The following is a 23,972-nucleotide window of genomic DNA, read 5'->3' as shown; positions in this document are numbered from 1 at the left end:
AGTGGCAGTAAGAAGACATTAAGAATTTCTGAGTAGAGGAGTGACATTCAGAGCTTTTTTAGGAATATCATTTTAACAGCTATATGGTAGGAGGAGTGGAGAGGAGAGAGACTGCAAGAGGGAGGCCATTCAAAACTGTCTAGTCCGGGTCAGAGGTGATAGTCCTGAACTAGCGGAGAGGCTATGTGAGCAGAGAGAAGAAAATAGTTGTGAGAAACATTGTATCTAGATATGACAACAGGTTAGATTTAGACATTGAGTGAGAATGAAGAATCATGTATGACTCCATATGTGATTATGTTGATTATTATGATGACATAATTATTATGAATTACAAATATGAGTGACTTGAAGGACAAAAGGAACATTTGAAGGATAAATAGGTTTGGGAGAACTACAATTTCTGTTTGGAACAGATTAAATTTGAATTGTAAACAGGCTAACCAGGTAGACATGTCTAGTAGATAGTTGTTAATACAGAATCCAAGTTCATTTCCAATTAGTCTGAAGGTCAAAACTAAATATAAATTTGGGAACCACCTGCAGAAAGGTGTTAGTTGAAGATAGAGTAAATGTTACTAAGGGAATAAAGAAAAAAGAGTCAAGGACAGAGCCTTGGGATTCCCATAGTACTATTTGTATAGTTGAGCAAGAAGAGGGAATTGAGTATATTTGGGAGATTAGAATCTCAAAGAGTGCAACCCATATTTAAATGGATAAAAAAAATGACCCGTCTTCCTACCTGTCAAGATCTCGTCTTTGTTTGGCGCTCTGTTTCTGACTCCACAGGGGCCAGTCATTGACCATATAGCTCTCAGGATAAAGGTAAGGAGGAGAAAAGAGATAAAACAATCCTGCTTTATCCCTAGGTCTAATTCATCCTTTTGGGAGAGCTTAGAGAGAGGGCAAACAGTTGGCATTTACATAGGGATATAAATTCCATGACCTACAAAAAAAATTTCTAGAACTCCTTCTATTAGTCCTCTTCAGTTAACTAATTAGTAAGAAGAAATAATTCTTCAGATGCTAAATCTTCTCTTTTTTCCATTTTAGGCTTAGTTTCCAATTTTACTAGCTATGGTTCATTGCTGTTCAGTACACAGGGCTCAAGTCATTGGACAGAGCTAGTGAATTTTTTTCAACAAATTATTCTTTATAGCTCAAATCTGAGCTGTAAAAGAAATAAATTCATAATAACTATGTTGACAAAATCTTCAGCTGAGCAGTGCAACAGTATTCATTTGTATCTGCATTGCAGGATCCTCGGCTCAGGAAAGCAGGTCCTCAGATGTATGACTAAAAACCTGTGGCATTGAAAATGCCATAGCCTTCATAACTTGGGACAGATTCTGAGGGGGCTTTGCAGGGATAGCCCAAGGCAAAATTTTGTTTTAGCACCCCCTCACCCACCCACATCTCCTCCATCAATGTCACTTTCCTCCCTCTTTCACTTTCTCTCCTTCCCTAGGCTAGCATCAACAACCATTTCTGCTCAAGCCTTGCTAAGAGTTGAATTGATGACTAAAATATTATGTGACAAGGGGGCTTTAAACCGTGAGCCCTCCCTCAGAGACAGCTCCAGCGGACAAAGTGCTTTAGGACTCCATAGAGTGAAACTATAATGATGAAAATGGCAGATGGTGGGGTTAATATTCTAGGATCTCCTTTCTGGTTTCCCCTAGGATTATATCATCCTCCCTGGCTACTCAAAAAGCCAGCCTTGGTGCCTTGCTTCACTTTCAGAATCAGGACAGAGTCTTCATTCTCTGTTATTTGATTTGAGCTCCTTGAGGGCAAGGATTATTGCCTTTCTTTGTATCTTCAGTGTTTAGCATAGTGCCTGACACATGGTAGGTACTTAATAAATGCTTAGTGGTTGGCTATTACTCTCAAATGTTAAGGACTAGAGAGTTATCTCCTTAGGAGACTGGGAACACTTCAGATGCCTGGAAAGGATCTGGGCCTGGAAGGTAAGTGACCTTAGGGCAAGAACACCAGCGTTGAGTCAGGATGACCTGAGCTTGAATCCTGCCTCAGACACTTATAAACTCTGTGACACTGAGCAAATCACTTCACCTCAGGTTCTTCATTTGTAAAATGGGGATAATAATATTATCTGTTTTATAGGGATGTGTCAAAGCTGTAAGATAATATATGCTATAACACTATATAAATCACTATATAAATGTTATTTGTTACTATTAGCTATTATTCTCCTATGAGGCAGCTAGGTGGCTCAGTGAGTAGAGCACTGGATTTGGAATCAGGTAGACTCATCTTCCCAAGTTTTAATCTGGCCTCAGACAATTACTAGCTGTGTCACTTGACCCTGTTTGCCTCAGTTTCCTCATCTGTAAAATGAGCTGGAAAAGGAAATGGCAAGCTACTCCAGTATCTTTGCCAGAAAAAAATCCCCAAATGGGCTCACAAAGAGTCGCACATGACTAAATAACAATACACACACACACACACACACACACACACACACACATAATTCTCCAATGAGAATACTGCTCCATCTCTATCATTTCCATAGCTCAAGACAGATCCTACTAGAAAACTCCCAGAACCCAATTCATTGTAGAAATATTAACACAGTATGTGAATTTAAAACACACACACATACACACACAATGTGTCTTCCCTGAATGTACTACAGAGATAATTAACTGAATTTGCCCTAGAACAACAGAAATTTTATACATGAAGAGTTAGAAATTTAAGCTCCCAGATATTGGCATGGGCCACATTAGCATAATGAGTCTGAGATCACTCACTGTTCTTCCTCACACACAGACAGACATACAATCCTCAGCAGAAAATCAACTGGTCAGCTTCAAAATTGCCAGCAATCTCCTGCTTCTGGGAGCCCAAATTAAATACTTTGTAGTGATAATTGCCATCCTCTCCAGAGGCTGAAAATTCTCCACACATCCTTTCACTAGTTATCAACATTCCTCATGACTATGTAATATTCCCTGACTTTTCAGCATTGTACCAGAGTGTGATTATTTTCTGCTGATTCATGACCTGACTATATACCCTTAATGTTAAATACTTTGAGCTGAAAATCTGGATTCATGCTACTGAAAGCCCAGGAACAAAGTTCAAATTTATCATCAAAAGAATATCAGAGATTTTAAGACTTTCCAAGAATGCCAGTTTTCAAAATGTCTAATAGAGGTTTTAAACCTCTGTTAAAACTCTAAAAGAGTCTTAAGCATTATAGCTTGAAATATAAGACTTTTGTTGTCGTTGAGTTATTTCTGATTCTTTATGATCTCATTTGGAGTTTTCTTGGCAAAGATACTGGATTGGTTTGCCATTTACTTCTCCACGTCATTTTACAGACGAGTCAACTGAGCTTAACAGGGTTAAATGACTTGCCCAGGGTCACACAGCTAGTGTCTGAGACTGCATTTGAACTCACAAAGATGAGCCTTCCTGACTCTAGGCCCAGCACTCTATCCACTGCACCACCTAGCTGCCCAATAAGACTTTTAGGATACCCTCTATATCCCATACAGACTCAATAAGAGATAATGTACCAAAAAGGACTATCATAGACATTCAAAATTCTTGACTTATTGAACTCTGACCTCAATTCCCATTTTAATTCTGTATATGCTTTGGGAAAGCACTAAAGTTTATTGAATTAGGTGTTAACCTAATTGAGGTTAATTGAGGGAGTGGAGTAACATGATCAGACTTTCACTTAAAGATCAATTTGGGAGGAGCTAGGTGGTGCAGTGGATAAAGCCCCAGCCCTGGATTCAGGAGAACCTGAGTTCAAATACGGCCTCAGACACATAACACTTACTAGCTGTGTGACCCTGGGCAAGTCACTTAACCCCCATTGCCCAACAAAAAAAAAAATAAATAAATAAACAAAACAGATCAGTTTGACAGATGAGTCAAATTTGAGGCTGGTAGATAAACCAGAAGGATTTGGAATAGTTCAATTTGAGGTGAGGAAGGCTTGCACCTAACACGCAGCAGGATGCTTGCAATGTCGGGGGGGGGGTGGAGAGAAGGATTTTATACAAGAGATGTTACTGATGTAGAAATGGCAGGACTTGACAACTAATTAGATATGGAGTGGGGAGCAGTAAGAGAGAGGAGTCAAGGATGACACCCAGGTTGTAAGGCAGGGTGACTGGGAGAATGGTGGTACCCTGAACGATAATAAGGAAGTTAGAAAGGAGAAGGAAACTTGGGGGAGGAGGAGAATAACGATTTCAGTTTTAGACATGTTGTGTTTAAGATGTCTCCTGGACATCTAGTACAAGATGTCCAGTTCGTAATTGGAGATGAAGTTAGGGCAGGATAAATAAATCTGAGAACTACCGGCAGAGATGACATTTGAAACCAATGGAGCTGATAAGATCATTAAGTTAAAGAGAGAGAGAGAGACAGAGGGAGAGAGAGAGAGAGAGACAGAGACAGAGACAGAGAGACACAGAGACAGAGAGAGCGCTCAGGAAAGAACCATCAGGGACACCCATGGTTAACAGGCATGACCCAGAAGAAGATTCAGCAGAACAGACTGAAAAGTGCTCAGACAAGTAAGTAGAGAGCCAAGATAGAATAATGTCATAGAAACCTAGGGAAAAGAGAATATCAAAAAGAAGAGAGTAATCAACAGTGTCAGAGGCTGCAAGATGAATAGGAATTGAGAAAAAAAAACCCACTAGATTTGACAAATAGATCATCAGTTACTTTGGAAACAGAATTTTCAGTTGAATGATGAAGTAAAAAACCAAACTGCAGAAGTTAAGAAGGGAGTGAGAGGAAAAGAGGGACAGGCATGAATTGTAGACAGCCTTCTTAAGGAGTTTAGCTAGAAAAAGGAAGAGATAGAGGACAATAAGGAGCAGAGCCAAGATGGTGGACTAGAGACAGTAACCCAGCCAAACTCCCCCAATGTTCCCAAACAACTTTAAAATAATGCCTCAAATTTAATTTTAGAGTGGCAGAGAAAACAAAAGATCAGGGGAGACATCTTTCCAGCCTAAGACAACTTAGGAGGTCAGCAGGAGAGGTCTGTGACACTGGAGGGGGTGGGGTGACCTGCAGCACGAACAATGGCAGCACCAACTGTAGGCCTTAGAGGGAGGTACAAAAGCAGTAGCAACAGCAGTAGCTTCAGTAGCTTTCAGCCCAGAGATAGTAAGGGGGTCTAACAACTAGTCAGAAAGAGATTGCAGGGGATCCTTGCTGGCACTGGGTACAGCTGGCTCTGATTGGCACTTCTAATACTCAGTTCTAGGTCACACATCCAGGGTGAAGAGGATCACTTATAGTTGGTCACAAGGGGCCCTGGTCACAATTTCAAGGCAGAGAAGATCACTAGTGCTTGTGGCCACAGGAGAGTAAAGGACCTAGTCATAGTACCAGAGATAATCAGGGAAACCACATTTTGCTAAAAGGTATCATTGACAAAGGGCAGCCAGGTGGTGTAGCGGATAGAGTGCCAGACCTAGAATCAGGAAGACATCTTCCTGAGTTCAAATCTGGCCTTAAGCATCTAGTAGCTGCATGACCCTGGGCAAGTCACTTAACCTTGTTTGCCTCAGTTTCCTCATCTGTAAAATAAGCTGAAGAAGGAAATGGCAAACCACTCTAGTATTTTTGCTAAGAAAATCCCAAATTGAGCCATGAAGAGTCAGACACAACTAAAAATGACTGAACAACAGATACCAATTAGACAAGTAAATAATATCAAAAAAATTTTATCAAATTTCTCTGACTAAAGGCCTCATTTCTCAAATATATAGGGAACTGAGTCGAATTTACAAAAAATAAGAGCCATCCCCCAATTAATAAATGGTCAAATAATATGAACAGGAAGTTTTCAGAAGAAATCAAAGCTATCTATAGTCATAAGAAAAAGTGTTCTATATCATTGTTGATTAGAGAAGAACAAATGAAAAACAACTCTGAGGTATTAGCTAACACCTATCAGAAATGATAAATGCTGGAGAGAATGAGGAAAATAGATAAACTAATGAATTGTTGGTGGAGTAATGAACAGGTCCAACAATTCTGGAGAACAATTTGGAACTATGTCCACATACCCTTTGATTCATCAATACCACCACTAGGTCTATACCCTAAAAAGATGAAAGTTAAAGGAAAAGACCCTAAATGAACAAAAATATTTATGGCTACTCTTTTTGTGGTGGCAAAGAACTGGAGATTAGGGAAATATCCACCAATTGGGGAATGGCTGAACAAGTTGTGGCATATGATTGTGATGGAGTTCAATTGTGCTACAAGAAATTATGAGGTGAGTGGTTTCAGAAAAACATGGGAAGACTTATATGAACTGATGCAAAGTGAAGTAAGCAGAACAGTGTACACAGTAATGGCAATATTGTGATGATGATCAACTATGAAACACTTAGCTCCTCTTATCAATACAATGATCCAAGACGATTGCAAGGGACTTAGGATGAAAAATGCTGTCTACCTCCAGAGAGAGAACTGATGAGCTCTGAATATAAATTGACGTCTAATTTTCTCACTTTCTTTGTTTTTCTTGCTTTTTTAAAAAATATGGCTAATATGGAAATATGTTTTGCAAGATTTCACATGTATAATGGATATCATATTGCTTGCCTTCTCAGTGGACAGAGGAGGGAAGGGAGGGAAATAATTTGGAACTTAAATTTTTTCCAAAAGAATGTTTAAAATAAATAAATAATGGATTTTTAAAAAGGAGGTATAGGATGATAGCTAGCAGAGATGGATATATCAAGCAAGCATTGTTTGACAATAGATGAGACATGGTCATGTTTTAGACAGTAGGGTAGCCATTAGATAGGGAGAAATAAAAGATAAGCAAGAGAGTGGGGATGATAATGGGATCTGAAAAGGTAGGGTAAGATGGAGAACTAGTTTTGAGATTCTGGGCTAAGTCACATTTGAAGTGAGCATGGCTGGTGTGGTTACTTCCTAAAACTGAGGTTGTGGGAAGGAGACTGTTGTGGCGGAGTTCTTGGTTTAAGTGAAAAGTTTCTAAGTGAATTCTGTCTGAAAGTCAAAGAATGACCTCAGAAATGTTTAGAGGGGCAGCTAATACAAACTCTTTGTTGCTGTTGTTGCTCAGTCATATCCAACTCTTCATGACTCCTTTCGGGGTTTTCTTGACGGATGCTGGAAGGGTTTGCCATTTCCTACTCTAACTCATTTTACAGATGAGGAAACTGAGGCAAACAGGTTTAAGTGATTTGCCCAGGGTCACACAACTAGTAAGTGTCTGAGGTAAGATTTGAACTCTGGAAGATAAGTCTCCCTGACTCCAGACCCAGCACTCAATTCCCTAAGCCACCTACCTATCCCTAATACAAGCTATAGTCATGTTAATGTGACACTTTTTCCATCTCTAAAAAAAAGATAAATGGCTAGATTAGGGTTCTTAAATTTTTTGTGTGTCATGGACCTTTTGGGCAGTCTGGTAAAATCCATGGACCTTTCTCGGAATGATTTTAAGTGCATAAAATAAAATGTGCAGGATTATAAAAGAAACCAATTATATTGAAATAAAAATGTAATTATTTTCCCATATAAACACAAATTTTTATGAATTAACATGTCTAACATGTTGGCACTTAAACGTTTATTGATAAATAAAGAATAAAGTGGGAAAATGTATTTGTCACTCAAACATCACTTATAAACATCTGATATCAGAGATATATGCAATTGACATAAACATGTAACAAGAGCCAGAGCCCAATAGGTAAGTAAGTGATCAAAGGCTAATATCAGTTTTCAAAAGAATAGCAAACTATAAATTGTCATATTAAAACAAGTTCTAAAATTCTACTGATAAGAGGAGCATGAATCAAAACAACTGTGAGGTTTCACTTCATACCCTTGGAAACTGGTAAGGATGACAAAACTGATGTCAATGTTGGGAAGACTTTATGAAGATAGACACACTCTTGGTGAAGCTATGATGTGGCCCAACATACATGTTTGGAATCATGCAAGCAAAATGACTAAACTGTCCCTACCCTTTGATCCAATAATCTCTCTCGGGCTTATTACTCCAAGATAATCAAAGATAAATACAAGGTTGTACACAGTAACAGTCACATTGTGCGATGACTGACCTTGATAGATTTATCTCTTCTTAGCAATGCAAGGATCTTAGACAACTCCAAAAGACTCAGGATAGAAAATGCTATTTACATCAGAGAAAGAACTTTGGAGGCTTGTGTAAACAGACCTAGGTGAACCACGATTATTGAGTCATGTGCAATTCAGCTCAATACATTACCCTTGAGCTAGTACTTAGGTCTCGTCCTTTCTCCCCCTAGAGCCTTAGAAAGAGCTTCGAGGGTTCCTTAACCTCTACAAATGTCCCAGCCTATATCTTTCTATTTTATTGAAAAGACACTGGTTTTCTTATATGGATTGATGCTGAGTAAAATGAGCAGAACCAAGAGAACACTGTATACAGTAACAGCCACATTGTTACAATGACTGACTTTGATAGATTTAGTCCTTCTCAGCAATGCAAGGATCTAAGACATCACCAAAAGTCTCATGATGGAAAAAGCTATCCACATCCAGAGAAAGAACTGTGGAGTTGGAATGCAGATGGAAGCATACTATTTGCTCTCCTTTTCTTTTGTTGTTTTGTTTTGTCTCTTTTTTCTCGTGGTTCTTCCCTTTAGTTCTAATTCTTCTTTACATTATGACCAATGTGAAAATATGCTTAATATGAATGTGCAAGTAAAGCCTATGTCAAATTGCATGCCATCTTGGGAAGATGGGAAGAGAGAGAAGGGGAGAAAATTTAGAACTCAAAATCTTATGGAAGTGAATATTGAGCACTAAAATTAAATAAATTAATTATTTAAAAATAGATAAAAGGGTCCAATATATACCAAAAATATTCATAGGAACCTTCTTCATGGTAGCAAAAAAATTATAAACCAAATAGGTATCCATCAACTTGGAAATGACTGAAAAAATTGTGCTATGTCAATATAATGGAATACTATTGTGCAATTAGAAATAACTGGGAGGAATTCAGAGAAATGTGGCAAGTTTTACGTGAATTGATGCAGAATGAAGTAATCAGAACCAAAAATAAATACACAATGACTATTAATATGTAAATGAAAAGGCCATTAAATGAAAGCGAAACTCTGAGTGAGTGAATGAACAAATGCAAAAGTATTTATTAGTCACTTTCTATATTTAAAAATTACTGTACCAAGTGCTAGAAATACAAATAGTAAAGCAAGGCAGTCCTTGACTTCAAGGAGCTTGCATTGTAATGGAGAAAACAATACAGATACAGGAATGGTGGCCAAGAATGGGCATTTTGGTCTGGGAAGTCACAGGGGGTGATCATTTATAAATAGTGGTAGTGAATGGAACAATCAAGTAGTTGATTTAAAAAACAATTGCAGATCTAATTTGATTACAATTCCCAGAACAAGAGACAGGGGGATGGGGGGGTATAGGGGAGAGAATTGTAATTGTACCACAAAAGGACAAAAAAAAAATGGCAGCCTAGGTAAAAAAGCATAGTCTCAGGGAGTTCAGAGCTAGGGTGATTTAGCTCCTCCCCAGAATGGTTTGTGGAAGTCCCATTTGTGGCAATAGGTGCAAGAAAAGAAATGGTAGCCAGGGTGAAGAAATATGGTCCCAAGGAGTTCAGAGTTGAGTACCTGGAAAACTACCAAAGGTCCCCAGAACAGTGAAGCATCCTTTCTCCTTCCCAGTAGAGAGGTGGGGAAATACTAGGATAGACTGCTATAAATACTGTCAGATGCAATCACAGCATCAGACCTGTCTATTTACTTGTCATTTTTTTTATTTTTAAGAAGTATGCAGTGTGGGAACGGTCTGTTTTTCTCCAAAACTGTGATATAAAGAAAAAATATATCAATGAAAGGTTTTTCGCTTATTTGTCTTAAGGAGACAAGTGGACATATTGAGGTTTAGATGCTAGGGGTGTTGGGTCCTGCCCAAAAGAATTCAGCCCAAGCCTTCTTTCAGCCAAAGACAAGGTTTATTAAAGATGAACCATATAGGCCAGACTCTTAAGGAATCTGAACATTTGTGACGCTCATAAGGATGAGCAGGCATGAGGAAGTCTCAGCCCCTAAATGGCAGCCAGGATGGATCTTAAATACAGCCAAGCAGTTTAGGGTGACCAGGGGAGGGGCTGGGAGGAGGATCTTGAAGCTGGGGTGACTGGGGGGAAAGGGTCCTAAGAGAATTCCGATGGGAGTGTCTGGGAGGTTGAATGGGGTCTTAACAAAAAATTGGGAGATTGGGCCTAGACAGATAAGGAAAGGCCAGTTGAGTGGATTATAGCCTCAGGCAACTGCTTGAGACTTCTTTGACCAAGTAAGTGAGTTTAAGGGTTTTTGGGGCCATAAACAAGTGGGACCCAAATTCTTTTTGGGGTGAGGGGCAAAGGTCTCGACTTGGGCCTGTACCTCATCAGACAGACGAGTACATAGGGAAAAGGATTGGAGCAGGAATCATAAGGGTTCAAGGATTGCTCAGATCTTCCATTTACCCTTCTTGGATCCTCATTTTACTGACTTTATACGATGAGAGCATTGGGCTCAATGATCTTCAAAGTTTCATTAAGCCCTAATATCGTGATCCTATGAAAAACCCCAACTTGCTGCACGTGCAGTTTTGAGACGTACGTGTTGGAGATATTTCACCATAGGAAGTCAGGTACTCTTTACTTGATTTTCTTCCTTGTCTTGCATCTTTGCCCCTCCTCCACTGAATTATCTTACAAGGTCAAAGCTCCTAGAATCAGGATATTAAAAAGAGAGATGGGGGTCCCCGTTTTGCAGTAGTCTCTCTGTCCCTGCTTTCACACACATCAAGGGAAGCAAGCAGTATTTTTTCCTTTACAAGACAGACACAGAGTGAAATAGTGTAAAAAGCAGTGGTTTTGCAGTCAGAATGATCCTGGCTGCTTCTCTACTTATGTAACCCTGAGCAGTTCATCTCTCTGGGCTTCAGTTTCCTCATCTATAAAATGAGGGAATTGGACAAGATAATGTCTGAGGTCCACTCCAGCTTAGCTCAAAATCCTATTATCTATTTTACTTTTTAAATTGTATTTTTTTAAACATTCTTTTTTTTACTTTGAGTTTTAAAATCCCCCCCTTCCTCCAGCCCTTCCCTCACCCATTGAGAAGGCAGGGCAATTGTAGGCACTATTTTATTAATTTCAGAATTAATTTCAAAAAATTAAAGGTATTATCACAATCAGCCTTAGAACCTTGGCTAGAACCCAGGTGTCTTAAGACTCAAAGCTCAGCTTCCTACCTTTGAATGACACAATTTCTCTAGCCTTTTCTATTTAACGAGCACTCTTTGATATGGTAAATGTGCAGGTTCCTGTGGAATGTATTTATTTTGGTTTGTTCTTTCTTGGTACTTTGTTCTGAAATCCTCCCCTTTGACTGGTATGTATGTAACAGACTCAGGATTTCAATGAGAATTTTGAAAAGATGAGCAAACAGGCCCAGAGAGGCTAAGTAATTTTGGTCAAGGTTACATGGCTGCTCTGAGACAGAACTGAGACATCAGTCCTTGTTACTAATCATCAAAGGCATTCATTAAATCTCTTGGGTGCACAGCACCATGATGGGGGCCTATACAAATGGGCAGCTCTGTGGGATGACTAAATCCAGTGAATGGCAGGACAGTCACTTCCCCCATTTATTTCAAGGGAAGAGTTGAGGACAAAGGAGAAATGCTAAGAATAAAGGACATTATTAAAACCACTGTCCATATTTGCATCCCAGTTCACCAGATTCGTTTTAGTCTCCCGATATGAATATTCCAAAAGCTGGCAAAATTGTCTTTGTGCAATAGGTTTTGTTCTGGATAGAAAGATCAGATTCTTTTCTAAAACTTTTTTTATTTAGGTCATAGGGTATATCTTATTTAAGTCTTAGCTTCCATGGCCATAGATTTTAGAGCTGAAATCAACCTTATTGATCATCTAAGCTAAGTCCCTCATTTTACAGATGAAGAAACTAAATCCCAGGAAGATCATTGGATCACAGACCTAGAGTCATAAGCAGAGATGTCCTGGTAGATGTTTAGCAACTAGCTTTTCCAGGCGCGGGGGATGTATATACAACATATTTTTTTAAATTTGATCTACATTATTAACATTCTCTCTATCTGTTTCTTAAATCAAGACAATCAACAAACATAAAATAAAATAAAATAAAACAAGCCCGGATTTGTAGTTTTTGCTGATTTCTGAGGTGTAAAAGCTCACACTGAAAATGTAACAATTGGATCTCATGAGCTGATACAATATGATTCTAGCACATGCTGGATTGGAAGGGATCTAGCCCCTTCATCTAGACCAAACATGTCATTTAGCAGATTAGGAAACTGAGATCTAGAAAGGTGAAGTTATTAGCCCTGTGCCACATAGGTAGCGAATGAGAAGGCCGGTGAATGATAGGAAGAGTCCGAAACTAGTAATGAAATGATCTGGCTAAGTACAGTTACTAGGAAGGCCATTGCAATCATCTGCTAATGAAGCACCCTCCTGTTCACATTTCCTCTTCTGTTTCAGCTGACCTTCAGCAAAGTCTCCAGGAGAGCTCCAGACCGACTTCAGCAATTATCTGAGAAGATGGACAAGCTGCTTCCAAGTGGGATGCTCATAATAGATCTTTTGTAGCAGATATATGATAATAACAACAACAATAACCAAGCAACAATTTTAAAGAGTTATTGGATTTCTGAGATCTATTTTCAGCATCTCTAGTGGAATTGTTCTAATGAGAAAATGGACTCCCTGTACTTTGAAGCTCCCCTGCTAATTTCAAGCTAGTCATGATGGAATCCATTTTGGTTCTCTTCTAATTGCTATAACCACTTCAGAGTATGCCACGTGTTTAAACAATTCCTGATGAGGAAAAAGAAGTTGAGCATTTCCCCCTAAATCCAGAAAGGAAAGGAAGTAGGGTTACTCAGAAGAGTATAAAGGATTTGGAATTGGAAGACCTGTGCTCACAGGAAGTGAGGATTTAGCTGGGTTCAAATTCCAGGTCTGCTATTTTCTACTCATTCTTTCCTACTCCTCGTTTTACAGATGAGGAAACTGAAACTTAAGGTCACCTGGCCATTAAACGGGGGAATCCAAGACTTCTGGAGCCAAGCCTAGCACTATGGTATGAACTTGCCATTTGACTAAGATACTTGTGTGGACCAGGGCTCTCATTGGTGTGGGCATTTTGTCCACTGGTGCAAACAGAAACCTCTCTGTTTTTCCATCCTGCACAATTCTCCTTTGTGTCCATATATCCTCCATGGAGAATGTAGTTAGGAAGCTAGTGGCCTTCTCCTGTTTCTTTTAAACCCCAAATTTCCACTGGCCTACCTCCTTTTCTCATCATACATGTCCTTGAAGGTGTTTTTTTATACTGTTCCTTGCAATTGCTGAGAGGCTGAATTCAACTCCTGCCTCTGACATTTAATAGCTATATGATTGTGGGCAGGTCCTTTAAACTCCCTGTGCCTAAGTTTCCTCAACAGTAAGATGGAGATAACACTAATAGTATTTACCTCACAAGACTGCTGTGAGGATCACATGAAATGTTACATGTGAAAAGACTTTACAAACTTTAAAGTGCTATTAAATGCCAATTATTGTAATTATTATAATTGATAAAAGACTTCCATCTACTTAAATTCTCTATGCATCTTAATATTGTTTCTCAGGCCAACTGTGGGCCAAGATAATAGTATTATTCTATGATTTACAGTCATATGGCATCATTAGAAGGATAGTGGAGTTAGAGGGACGGACTTCTGGAATACTGAGCATGCTCAGGATCATTGAAAGCACTTAGAGGTTTCCTAAGTGATACAGCCAAGTCTCTTCCTCTTACAAAACTCTAGGCTCAATCCACCGTCCATCTGCAGCATTTCTCACTCCGCTAACAAAAAAAGAAAACCCAGGCCTTGACTGGTCTTAAGTTCAACCAAGGATGCCTCTCAGTAACCATATTTTAAAAATTTTAAAAACATTTAAAATGTTTTCAAACTAAACTTTAGAGTCTTAATCTCAGCCAATTACTATCACCTCCTTTGGATTAAGGGCAGCTAGATGGTGCAGTGGCTAGAGCCACCAGGCCTGGAGTCAGGAAAATCTTAGTTCAAATCCAGCCTCTCTGAGTTCAAATCTAGCCAAGTGATCCTGGGCAGGTCACTTAACCTTCTTTCTTCAGCTTCTTCATCTGTAAAACAATCTGGCAAAGAAAAGGCAAATCACTCCAGTATCTCGGCCAAGAAAACTCCAAATGGGGTCAACGACAAATTTTGGGCTAAATGTGGATTAAAATTAGGTAATATTTGAGTCTAAGCCAGATTTAGATAGAATTCTTTTCACTGTTATAAATCAAACTCACTTTCAGCCTTTGGATTATCCCAGTTTATTTGTGCAGGGGAAAAACATGTATATTTGAATAAAGAATAAACTGAAGGTTAACCCAATAACTTGTACTGTATTTTTCAAGGATGATATACACATAGTATAAGCATGAATGAAAGTTGTGCATTTGGACAAGGGAGAAAAATAATTAAATTAAATCAACAAAAAATTATGAAGTGTCTACAATGTACACATTATACTAGACACTGTGTGAAGGGTAATTTCATTTGGGCAGAAAATGCATATACACCTCTACCCATCCTCTAAAGAATACAAAAGACGTATGGAAAACCAGGAATTATTCTTTGGTTTGAATTGGCACCATCACTACAATCTGAAAGCAATTGGATTTGGCATTTGGACTCAGAGCTTTCATGCTCTAGTTGAGGCAAGTGGCCAGTCAGCAAACTCCAGGTTGTAGGAGGAACCTTACTTCAGATTGGAAAGTGCTTTTAGGAGCTAGTTTGGATGTGGGACCAGAAGACACTGACGTCAATTGATTCTGCGGGCCAGGTGCTACTGTCATCATTCCTGTACTGCAGATCTCTGGTACCTGGCTGCTTGTCAGTTGTAAGCAGGACAGAAGAGTTTGAGGGATCCCCGGGCTTAATTAAGGATATTGTCCCACCCTTTTAAAAAGAGACAAACAGAAAGCGGAGTTGAGAACAGCAAATAAACTCTCTTAATCTACTCTTCAGTTGTTAAAGCAGCACAGCTTAAAGAGAAGCCCATCAGGTCAGAGACAAAAACAGTTTATCCCAAAGTTGTCTCCAGAAACACGTGGACTGGGATAGAACTCATTACCTAGTCATCCATTAATTAATCTCTTCAATAGGTTTTCCTGTCCTCTTTTGCCCCCAATTAAGTTGAGCATAGAACTAGGAATCTCAAAGTCTCTAAAGTTTTCACATTTCCCAGCACAGTTCATGGGTCAAAGATTCCACAATAACAAGAAGCCATAGTTGAGTGTGTGTGTGTGTGTGTGTGTGTGTGTGTGTGTGTGTGGTGTGTGTGCATGTGTGTGTATAAAAATTTATCATTCATTCAACAAGCATTTTTTAAGCACATATTCTTTGTCAAGTACTACGCTAGGCAGTAGGGATAGGAATACAAAGAACAAAAACACTCCTGTTCTCAAGGAGCTTACGTTAAAAATCTCTTTGCTCAACACAGCTCTTCGAGGTTGGTGGCACAGACTTGCCTAGGAGTCCATGCACTCATGGATTGTGGGTGAGAGGAAGGGCACTCTGCCCATACCTCTTAAACCTCTCCACACCTCAGAGTTGACCTTGCACTTCAAAGCCAGTTGACTGAGGAAGCCTGGACAGGGATCAGTTCTGTAGTATATCTATGGAGATCTGACACTGCAGATACTTTACCACACAGTACAAATGACTGAGTCATCAAGGCCAAGAGCTTCTGTCTCTTTCTCCCTCTTTCCTCTCCCTCTTTCCTCTCCCTACCCGCTCTCTTTTTCTTTTTATTCTTCTCTCCCCCTCTCTCTCAACCAGTTTCTGATGTGAGGCCAGTAAGTCTCCATAAAGTCAACCAATCCTTATATGCCATCTTCCCAGTAAAATCGTGAAAATAGTCACATGCAAATTAATTAATAGACCATGATCTCCTGAAGCCCTGATTACCTCAGTCACTTCTCTGCCTTCAAACAGGTCCTCTCAGTACATTCATCTGAGGGCTGGTTTTCTAATCAGTCTTCCTGAGAGACTATGTTTCTTCACAAGTTGATTTCATCCTTTTTCCTTATTCAGATGGTCTCTTTCTGCCCCTTATCATCAATCAAACTTTTCACATATGAAAGGGGCAGTATCTTACATATACTCTAAGGATTTTTAGAATGTCATTTTGCCTGAGAAAGTTTTACAGCATGTCATGTGAAGTCATGCTTGTCCCTTGTCAATATCACGAGGATCACCTTATGTATGTATTGTTGTTCCTATTTTATAGATGAAAATCTTGAGACTCAGAGATTTACACCCTAGGGTCATGCAGCAAGTGAATGCCCAAGCTTGTAATTCATACTCAGGTCTTCTGACCCTGAGACCAACGGTGCTTTTTCTACCTTATCACACAGCCTCTCTTACAATTCCTAGAGTATCTCTCACCACTGACTGTAGCCTTCTCTAGTTGCAAACAGTTGTTCTAGTAGAACAAAATACTCTATTGAGTGCTGAGCTAAATCTAGAAAATATTAAGTTCCATCTAGGTATCAGAGGAAGGGTTGGAGGCTTTGCCTTTAAGGTAGAATAGGTGAGTAAGGCAGTGTGAGGATTTTAGGAGGCTAAGTGGAGACATCTGAAGTCCTCTTGGTGGGAACTCTGTCAGTATTAATTACCTTTATTATGTTTGCTTCTCTATGCTAGAACCTCTCAGTGTCTCTCTCTGGGTCTACTTCACTGATTTTTCTTTTTTTTTTTTTTTTTTTTTTTTTGGCTAGGCAATTGGGATTAAGTGACTTGCCCAGGGTCACATAGTTGATAAGTGTCTGAGGCTGGATTTGAACTCAGGTCCTCCTGACTCCAGGACTGGTGCTCTATCTTCATTGACTTTTGACATGGGAATCCCATTTCTCACCATTACTAGGTTTCCTAAACCACGAAGTCACATAGCTAGTAAGTGGCAGAACACAGTTTCAAACCCAGATCTTCTAACATTAAGGAAAATGTGAACTTTGTTAAATGAAAGCCCTTTACTCCTATTAAGGGAATTTCAGACATCAGCAAGGTGGTGAAAAACTGGGGCAAAGGAGGCAAAGATGGTGGAGAGAGCAGGAAGATGGTGGAGTAGCAGGAAAAAGTACAGCAAGCTCTCCTCTCCTCCACGAAAACAAAACAAAACAATTCCTCCTAACGGATCAATAATCTCTTAATATATAACAAAGATGGACTCCATTCTAAAATGGAATGATGATACATATGTCCCTTCTGAACCCTATTGTCATTAGGCGTCTGGAGGGAATATAAGTAGACAGAAAGTATGGAGATGGTTCTATTATTTCTTAGAAATCTTAAAAGAAAAATCAAATGGGAGGGAAAGAGGGATATATTAGGATTAGAGGTTTTTGCTGATAGAAAAAAATAATAAAATTTAATTTTTAAAAATAAGGGCAAGGGAACCCCTTGAAACCATGTTACTCAAAGAGTGACTCTGAGAAGCTAGATGGCAAAACAGATAGAACAACAAACCGTGAGTCAGGATAGACCTGAGTTTCAATCTGGCTTCAGATACTAGCTGTGTGAACCGGGGCAAATCACTTAAACTTGTTTGCCTTAGTTTCCTCATTTGTAAAATGGGGATAACAACATCTACCTCCCAGGGTTGCTGTGAGGATCAAATGAGATAATAATTGTAAAGTGCTCAGCACAGTGCCTGGCACATAGGAAGCCCTATATAAATGCTAGCCATCATCATTATCATTATTATTGAAAGGCTGGCCTGACTTGGTGTCTTGAGGGAAAAAAGCATGAATGAGATGGGGAGAAGGCATTCAGTCCCAAAGAAGAGTGACTGGCCTGAGGAGAAGACAAGCCAAGAGTTGGGCAAAGCTGGGGGACTTCTAGGGACGTAAATTCATATGACCTATCACCAAGCTTCTTCTAGGAACTGAGGTCTTCCCTGTCCTAATACTGTTCTTTCTGGAAATTCCTTTCCCCTTCTCATCTCTTCCCTTCTCTATTTAAGGTATGGTGATAGCACAGTTCTGACCTCCTTATCTAACTTCAACTCTTCCATTTGTCAACTCCCAAAGAATTACAGTGTATTTTCTATCTCAACATTATCTTCATATTTAGTAATATTTTTATATACTCACCTCCATTTTCTGACATCCTAAAATTCATCCCTATACTTTATTATTTCTGCCTCCAATGATGAGTTTGATGACAACCAAGTGCATTGTTGGGACACATCTTCTTTCCTAATAGACGTGTTGCTGTGTATTTTTTAGTGGCCCACAACACTTTACCATCATTGTAATCCTCCTTCCTTCAATTTGCTTTCATATTCTCCACAGTATCTTGTCAACATGTCATCATATTGACAAAGGCTAACAGTCTGGGATCTCTTAAATAAGCTGTTTCTCCTCCCCAACTCCCCAAGAGGCACATCCCTAGCGTTACTTTTTCTGCCTTATTTCTCCATTGATTGTGGTCATCCATAATGATATTTCTTGGTGTGCTGTAACTTTCTTTTACTTAGCTAAGACTGACAGAGCAAAGGAACTCAGAAATAGAAAGAACTCTGTACTGGTTTCTCCAAAGCTACCATATCTCCCTTCCCTGTGCCTCACACAGACTCTGTAGCACCCAGCACCCACTCCATACCATTTGGTAAATCACTGAGTCACCTCTTTTATTTAGAGCAGTACAGTTATTAATACTCCAGCCCACTTTCCCAACTTGGTATCATTTTTTCTCCAGAGCCCAATCACAATGATGGGTCCAAATACTTGTTTGAAGATAAGGAATCTCCCCTTGATTCTGAAACAGCCTCAAGGTGAGGGTTGTTTGTTTGAGCAATGGATATAAAACATGCTTTCAAGTATTAGAAGGTTGTGTAAATGTTAGCTACTATTATTTTTAATTAATTTTTAGAAGAATGTTAACTTCTTCCATCTCCCTGAATCCTACACCAACGTAGTCCACATCGAGGAGAAAGCCCTGGGGAAGCCTGCTATTGGCCCCTAAACGTGGGCTTGCATGTAACTTTCACACCAACTCCCCAGAGCTGACCTTTCCACACTGCTCTTGTTCTGTCCTGTCCTGAGATCTGAGAAAGCTCAGATCTGCTCTACATCAACCTCTACAGCTAGGCAAAGGCAAGCCATGGCAGCTGCCGAGATCAGCTCTTGAATTCAGGAGAGCAAAAGATCAGAGATCCAAAGCTGGAAGAAACCTCAGGGGCCACTTAGCCCAATTCCCTTATTTTATGGAGAGGAAAATTGTAGCTGAGGGAGGTGAAGTGATTTGCCCAAGACACAAAGGTAGTAAGCCACGGGTAGAATATGAACCCAAGTCTCCCAGCTCCAGAGACTCTGCTCTCCATTGGGTCACACCGCCTACCTCACTGTCACTGCTTCTACCGTCTCTCTAATTTCTACCTTACTTCTCTTCAAAGAAGATGTCGAGAGATGGTGAAAAGTACCCTCAACCTTTGAGAGGGTATATCACAAAAAACAGCTTTTTCCCAGTTGAGTATTGCTAAAAATGTGATATGTATCTTTAGGTTTTAAAAATAATAACTTTGAAATCTAGATTTTTTCTTAAATTCCCAACAATTGCTATAAATAATGCTTTTTGGTATATAGATATTGTTTTTTCCTTAGCTCAGTATGGGAAAGAGTTTCTCTGACAGTGTGCAATGTTCTAACTGGACCTTCATGCCTTTCTCTGATACTCATTTTTCAGATTTTTTACTTAACTATGACCTTGAGTAAGTCATTTAACTTTTGTTTGCCTCAGTTTCCTCATCTGTAAAAAGGAGATAATAATAGTGGCTATCTCCCATGACTGTTATGAGGATCAAATGAGACAATAAAAGTAAAGCATAACCTAATTCATTTAACTTCATGGGGTATCAGTTTTCTTGTCTGGGTTATCATGAAGAAAGTATTGTGCAAATCTGAAAATACATGAGGCAGCTAGGTGGCGCAATGGATAGAGCTCTGGCCTTGGAGTCAGGAGGACCTGAGTTCAAATCTGGCCTCAGACACTTGACACTTATTAGCTGTGTGACCCTGGGCAAGTCACTTAACCCCAATTGCCTCACCAAAAATCAAAAAAAAAGATACCATGGAAATGTGAGCTATTGTTATTATAATAATTGCTGTTCCCATGAGCATGTTGCATTGGCCCTGACATCACCTTGCTGACAGTCACAGGAAATAATAATGGTCTATTTGTGAAGGAAACTGAAATCTGCCTTCTCATCTATAATCTGCTTTCCAGAGTCGGGCAGAAGAGTAGGGTTCTGTGTTCATTTGACTGTATTCGCTCTGTAAATAACCTAAGGAGAATTTTGTTTGTTTGTTTGCTTTACTCTGATCAAATCAGAACCTATTGAACATAATAGGCTCCTTTAAGGTAAGGTCTATTTTTTATTTTTGTGTTTATATCCCCAAGTGCCTTTTCCTTAAGCAATGTGGTGTTGTAGACAGAGCCTTAGACTTGGAGTCAGGAAGGCCTGGGTTTGAAGCTTGTCTCAGACACTTACTTGCTGTAACCCGGGGCAAGTCATTTCACCTTTCTGGGTCTCAGTTTCTGCATATATAAAACGAAGTTTAATTTATTGACCTCTAAGATCCCTTTCAGTTCCAAATCTATGGTCTTTTCCACAAAATAAAAGTTAAATTCAGTTTTGATCTTCCTGCTCTAAGTTTATAGGATCTGTAAACTGCACTATTAAGTGCATGATTTATTAAGTGCACTATTTATTAAAATACTTATTGAATTTAATTAAGTTTATCTATAAGTTACTCAACTACAAAAATGAAATTATTATTGAGCTTTTCCTGTAGACTCTTACTGACATGTGGCATTCTAGATGTGACCTGGATTGATATCCTCTAATTAATATTACTTGACCCAAGTGTGTCCATACCGTTTCCAATCCCTCTCTCCATGGAAGAGATGATCAAGGATAATACACAGGAATTCATTGGAAATTCTGCTTTGCACCAGGACTCTCAGACCTGCCTTCTGACCATATGATAGCTCCTACTCAGTGAGAAGGCTTATTCTGATATTTCTGTGGATCTGTGATCTCATCAGAGTGGGCTTTCTTCCCAACTGTACAGACTGTAATCTATCCATGCCTTGTTATGTCTTACATTACTTCTCCATGTTCCCCCTTAAATCCTCCATGGAAGAGCCATCCAACATGCTAAGCACTTTCCTCTTGGTCTCTTGACATTGTGTGGATAACAGCAGAACACACAGGCTTTTCATCCCTCACTTTTGCTACATAACCCATCCCATCACCTTTTCTAATAATACAATTCTTTGATAATATTGTTCATGCCACTTTTACTGTTCATTTCTGTATTAATTATATCCCATAGTCTACTCATACCCAGTCCTTTGGTAACTTGAAAGTTTAATTCTTCAGAGACTACTATTCTATATTTTGAGGCTATATAACATTTCCAGGAAAATATCACCATTAAAAAGATATGGTTTTTATACTAATTTATTTAGTATTTTATACTAATTTATACTATTTGTGGATCTTTTAATTGGTCCAACCATTTAGACCTAGAGATCCCATTACTGAGCCTATATAACAAAGAAAGGATCGGTCTATACCAAAATATTTATAGCAGAACTTTTTGTAGTAGGAAAAAACTGGAAATAAAGTATATCCCTATCAACTGGGGAACAGTTAAACTAGTTATAGCACACAAATGTAATGAAATACTATTGTACTGTATAAAAGAGTATTACAAATGCAGAGAAGCATTGAAAGAGCTATATGAACTGATGGAGAGAGAAGTGAACATAAACAGAAAAATAATAGACACACAATAGCTACAATATTGTAAATGAAAAGAACAATTACAACCAAAGAAATGAAACTGAATGCAATAAAAATATAATGACCAAACAGCCCCAAATAAAAGATATGTGCATGCATCCCCTTCCCTTTTTTGCAGGGTGCGAAAGAACTATGGGTATGAAACACTGCTTATAATATTGAACCTAGTTGATATGTTCTTTAAATTTTGTTAAACTATTTTTTTCTCTTTGTAGCATGTTTAGAAATAGCTTTGCTATACGTAACCTATGGGGGATGAAGGGTTGGATACACACTGTGCATTAATTAATTAATAATCATACCAACATTTACCCTTCTCTAACTACTCCTGGTTCATTTCTTTATTAATTTTCTACCTGGATACTAAGGCAATCAGAATACCTACTGTTATTCCCTTGTAAATTAATAGAGGTTTACAGTCTCTCTATTACTTAAATCAGTCCCTAAGCCTCTCCCCTGGTTTCTAAGTAAATTAAAGAAACCTATTTTCCCATATGTTTTCTCTCTTCTTTCTCTCTCTATCCCCTCTCCCAAATCTCCTAGTTTCATAGGCTCAAATTAATATCAATTTTGCTGGATAAATAATTTATTCATAGTGCATCAAATAATGTAAAGATATATTTAAATTTCTCGACCATGTATCATCGAGGGAGAAGATCATAGGGAGAGTTACCTCTAACTACAAACTGCAACTGCTGTCTTCATAAATACTGGAAAAATAATCTCATCATTTAGCTCTCTAAGACTAAGAGTCGAAGTTTCTCAATATTTTTTTCAGGATATCTTCAGGACTTTCTCTTTAGAATAGAGAAGTAGTACGACATATTGCATAGAGTGAAGGACTTGAAGTCAGCAAGACCCCAGTCAAATCCTGTCTCTGCCACTTAGGACCTATGTGAACCTGGACAAGTCATTTGCCTTTCTGATCCTCAGTTTCCTCATATATAAAACAAGAGATTGGACTAAGTGGATTCTAAGGTCCAATCCTGTTCTAAACCTATTATCTTCTTCATGTCACATCTTCACTTGGTAAAAGTTAAAATCAGTTCTCTCAAAATGTCTCCAGTCTCAGATTCTCAGGAAAGAAATTCTCTTAATCCTTGTTTTTTATATTTTCCTTGTTTTCTATATTTTTCCAGCTCACTATGACAATTAATTCTCTTTAGGATAATAACTAAACAGTAACTCCCTGAGATTTTATTCTTTTTCTCTTATAGATACAGTAAAACACAATCCAGAGTCTCTGTGAGGTCTATATTTTGTTTTATTCTTTGTTATAAGGGATGGCTCTCTGAGAGGAAAACAAGGTAAAGAGGAACAAATGGGAAATATAGACCATAAAAAAGAAAAATACACTAATACTTTTTTTTTAAGATGGTACTTTGTTTCAAGGAGAAGATAGGGGTCATTAAAAGCACAGAACAACTTCCTAAATGCAATCCGTCCTACTCTCCTCCTCTTTATTTCTAGGTCCACTTCACTATTTATCTGGAATGTCTGTCCAAGATATAAAAGCAATCATCCTATGTACTCATGAGCCAGTTCTATGGGTTCTCTTCCCAACTGCATATAGCAATCTGAGCCATCAGCTTCTTCATACACTTGATTTTTTCTACGTAGATGGTTAGGCCAAACTATTTGGAATGACTATGGATCTCATTTAAGAGATTATATAGTACTCTAAGGTTTGTTGCAATCTCCTCAAACTCATGAAAACAAGAACATTTGAAGGAATTCACCATATGTAATCATCTCTTCTATCTGGATATCCTCCATAACAGTGAAAAAACACTTTGAGCAAATATATGCTTTCCTGTTTTATGCTGTGCTTGATATAAATAATCAAACTGTCATGGAACAAAGTTCTTTCAAGGAATCTAGTATAATTCTGGCATAGATATGGCAGATAGTTGTTAGAGAAGAACCTTTAAAGGGAGCATTCTGTTCTGCTAAATCAAGTGCCTTT

Source organism: Vombatus ursinus, unplaced genomic scaffold (genome assembly GCF_900497805.2).
Source record: "Vombatus ursinus unplaced genomic scaffold, bare-nosed wombat genome assembly UNPS02014812.1, whole genome shotgun sequence".
NCBI lineage: Eukaryota > Metazoa > Chordata > Mammalia > Diprotodontia > Vombatidae > Vombatus > Vombatus ursinus.
This window is presented reverse-complemented; position numbering follows the sequence as displayed.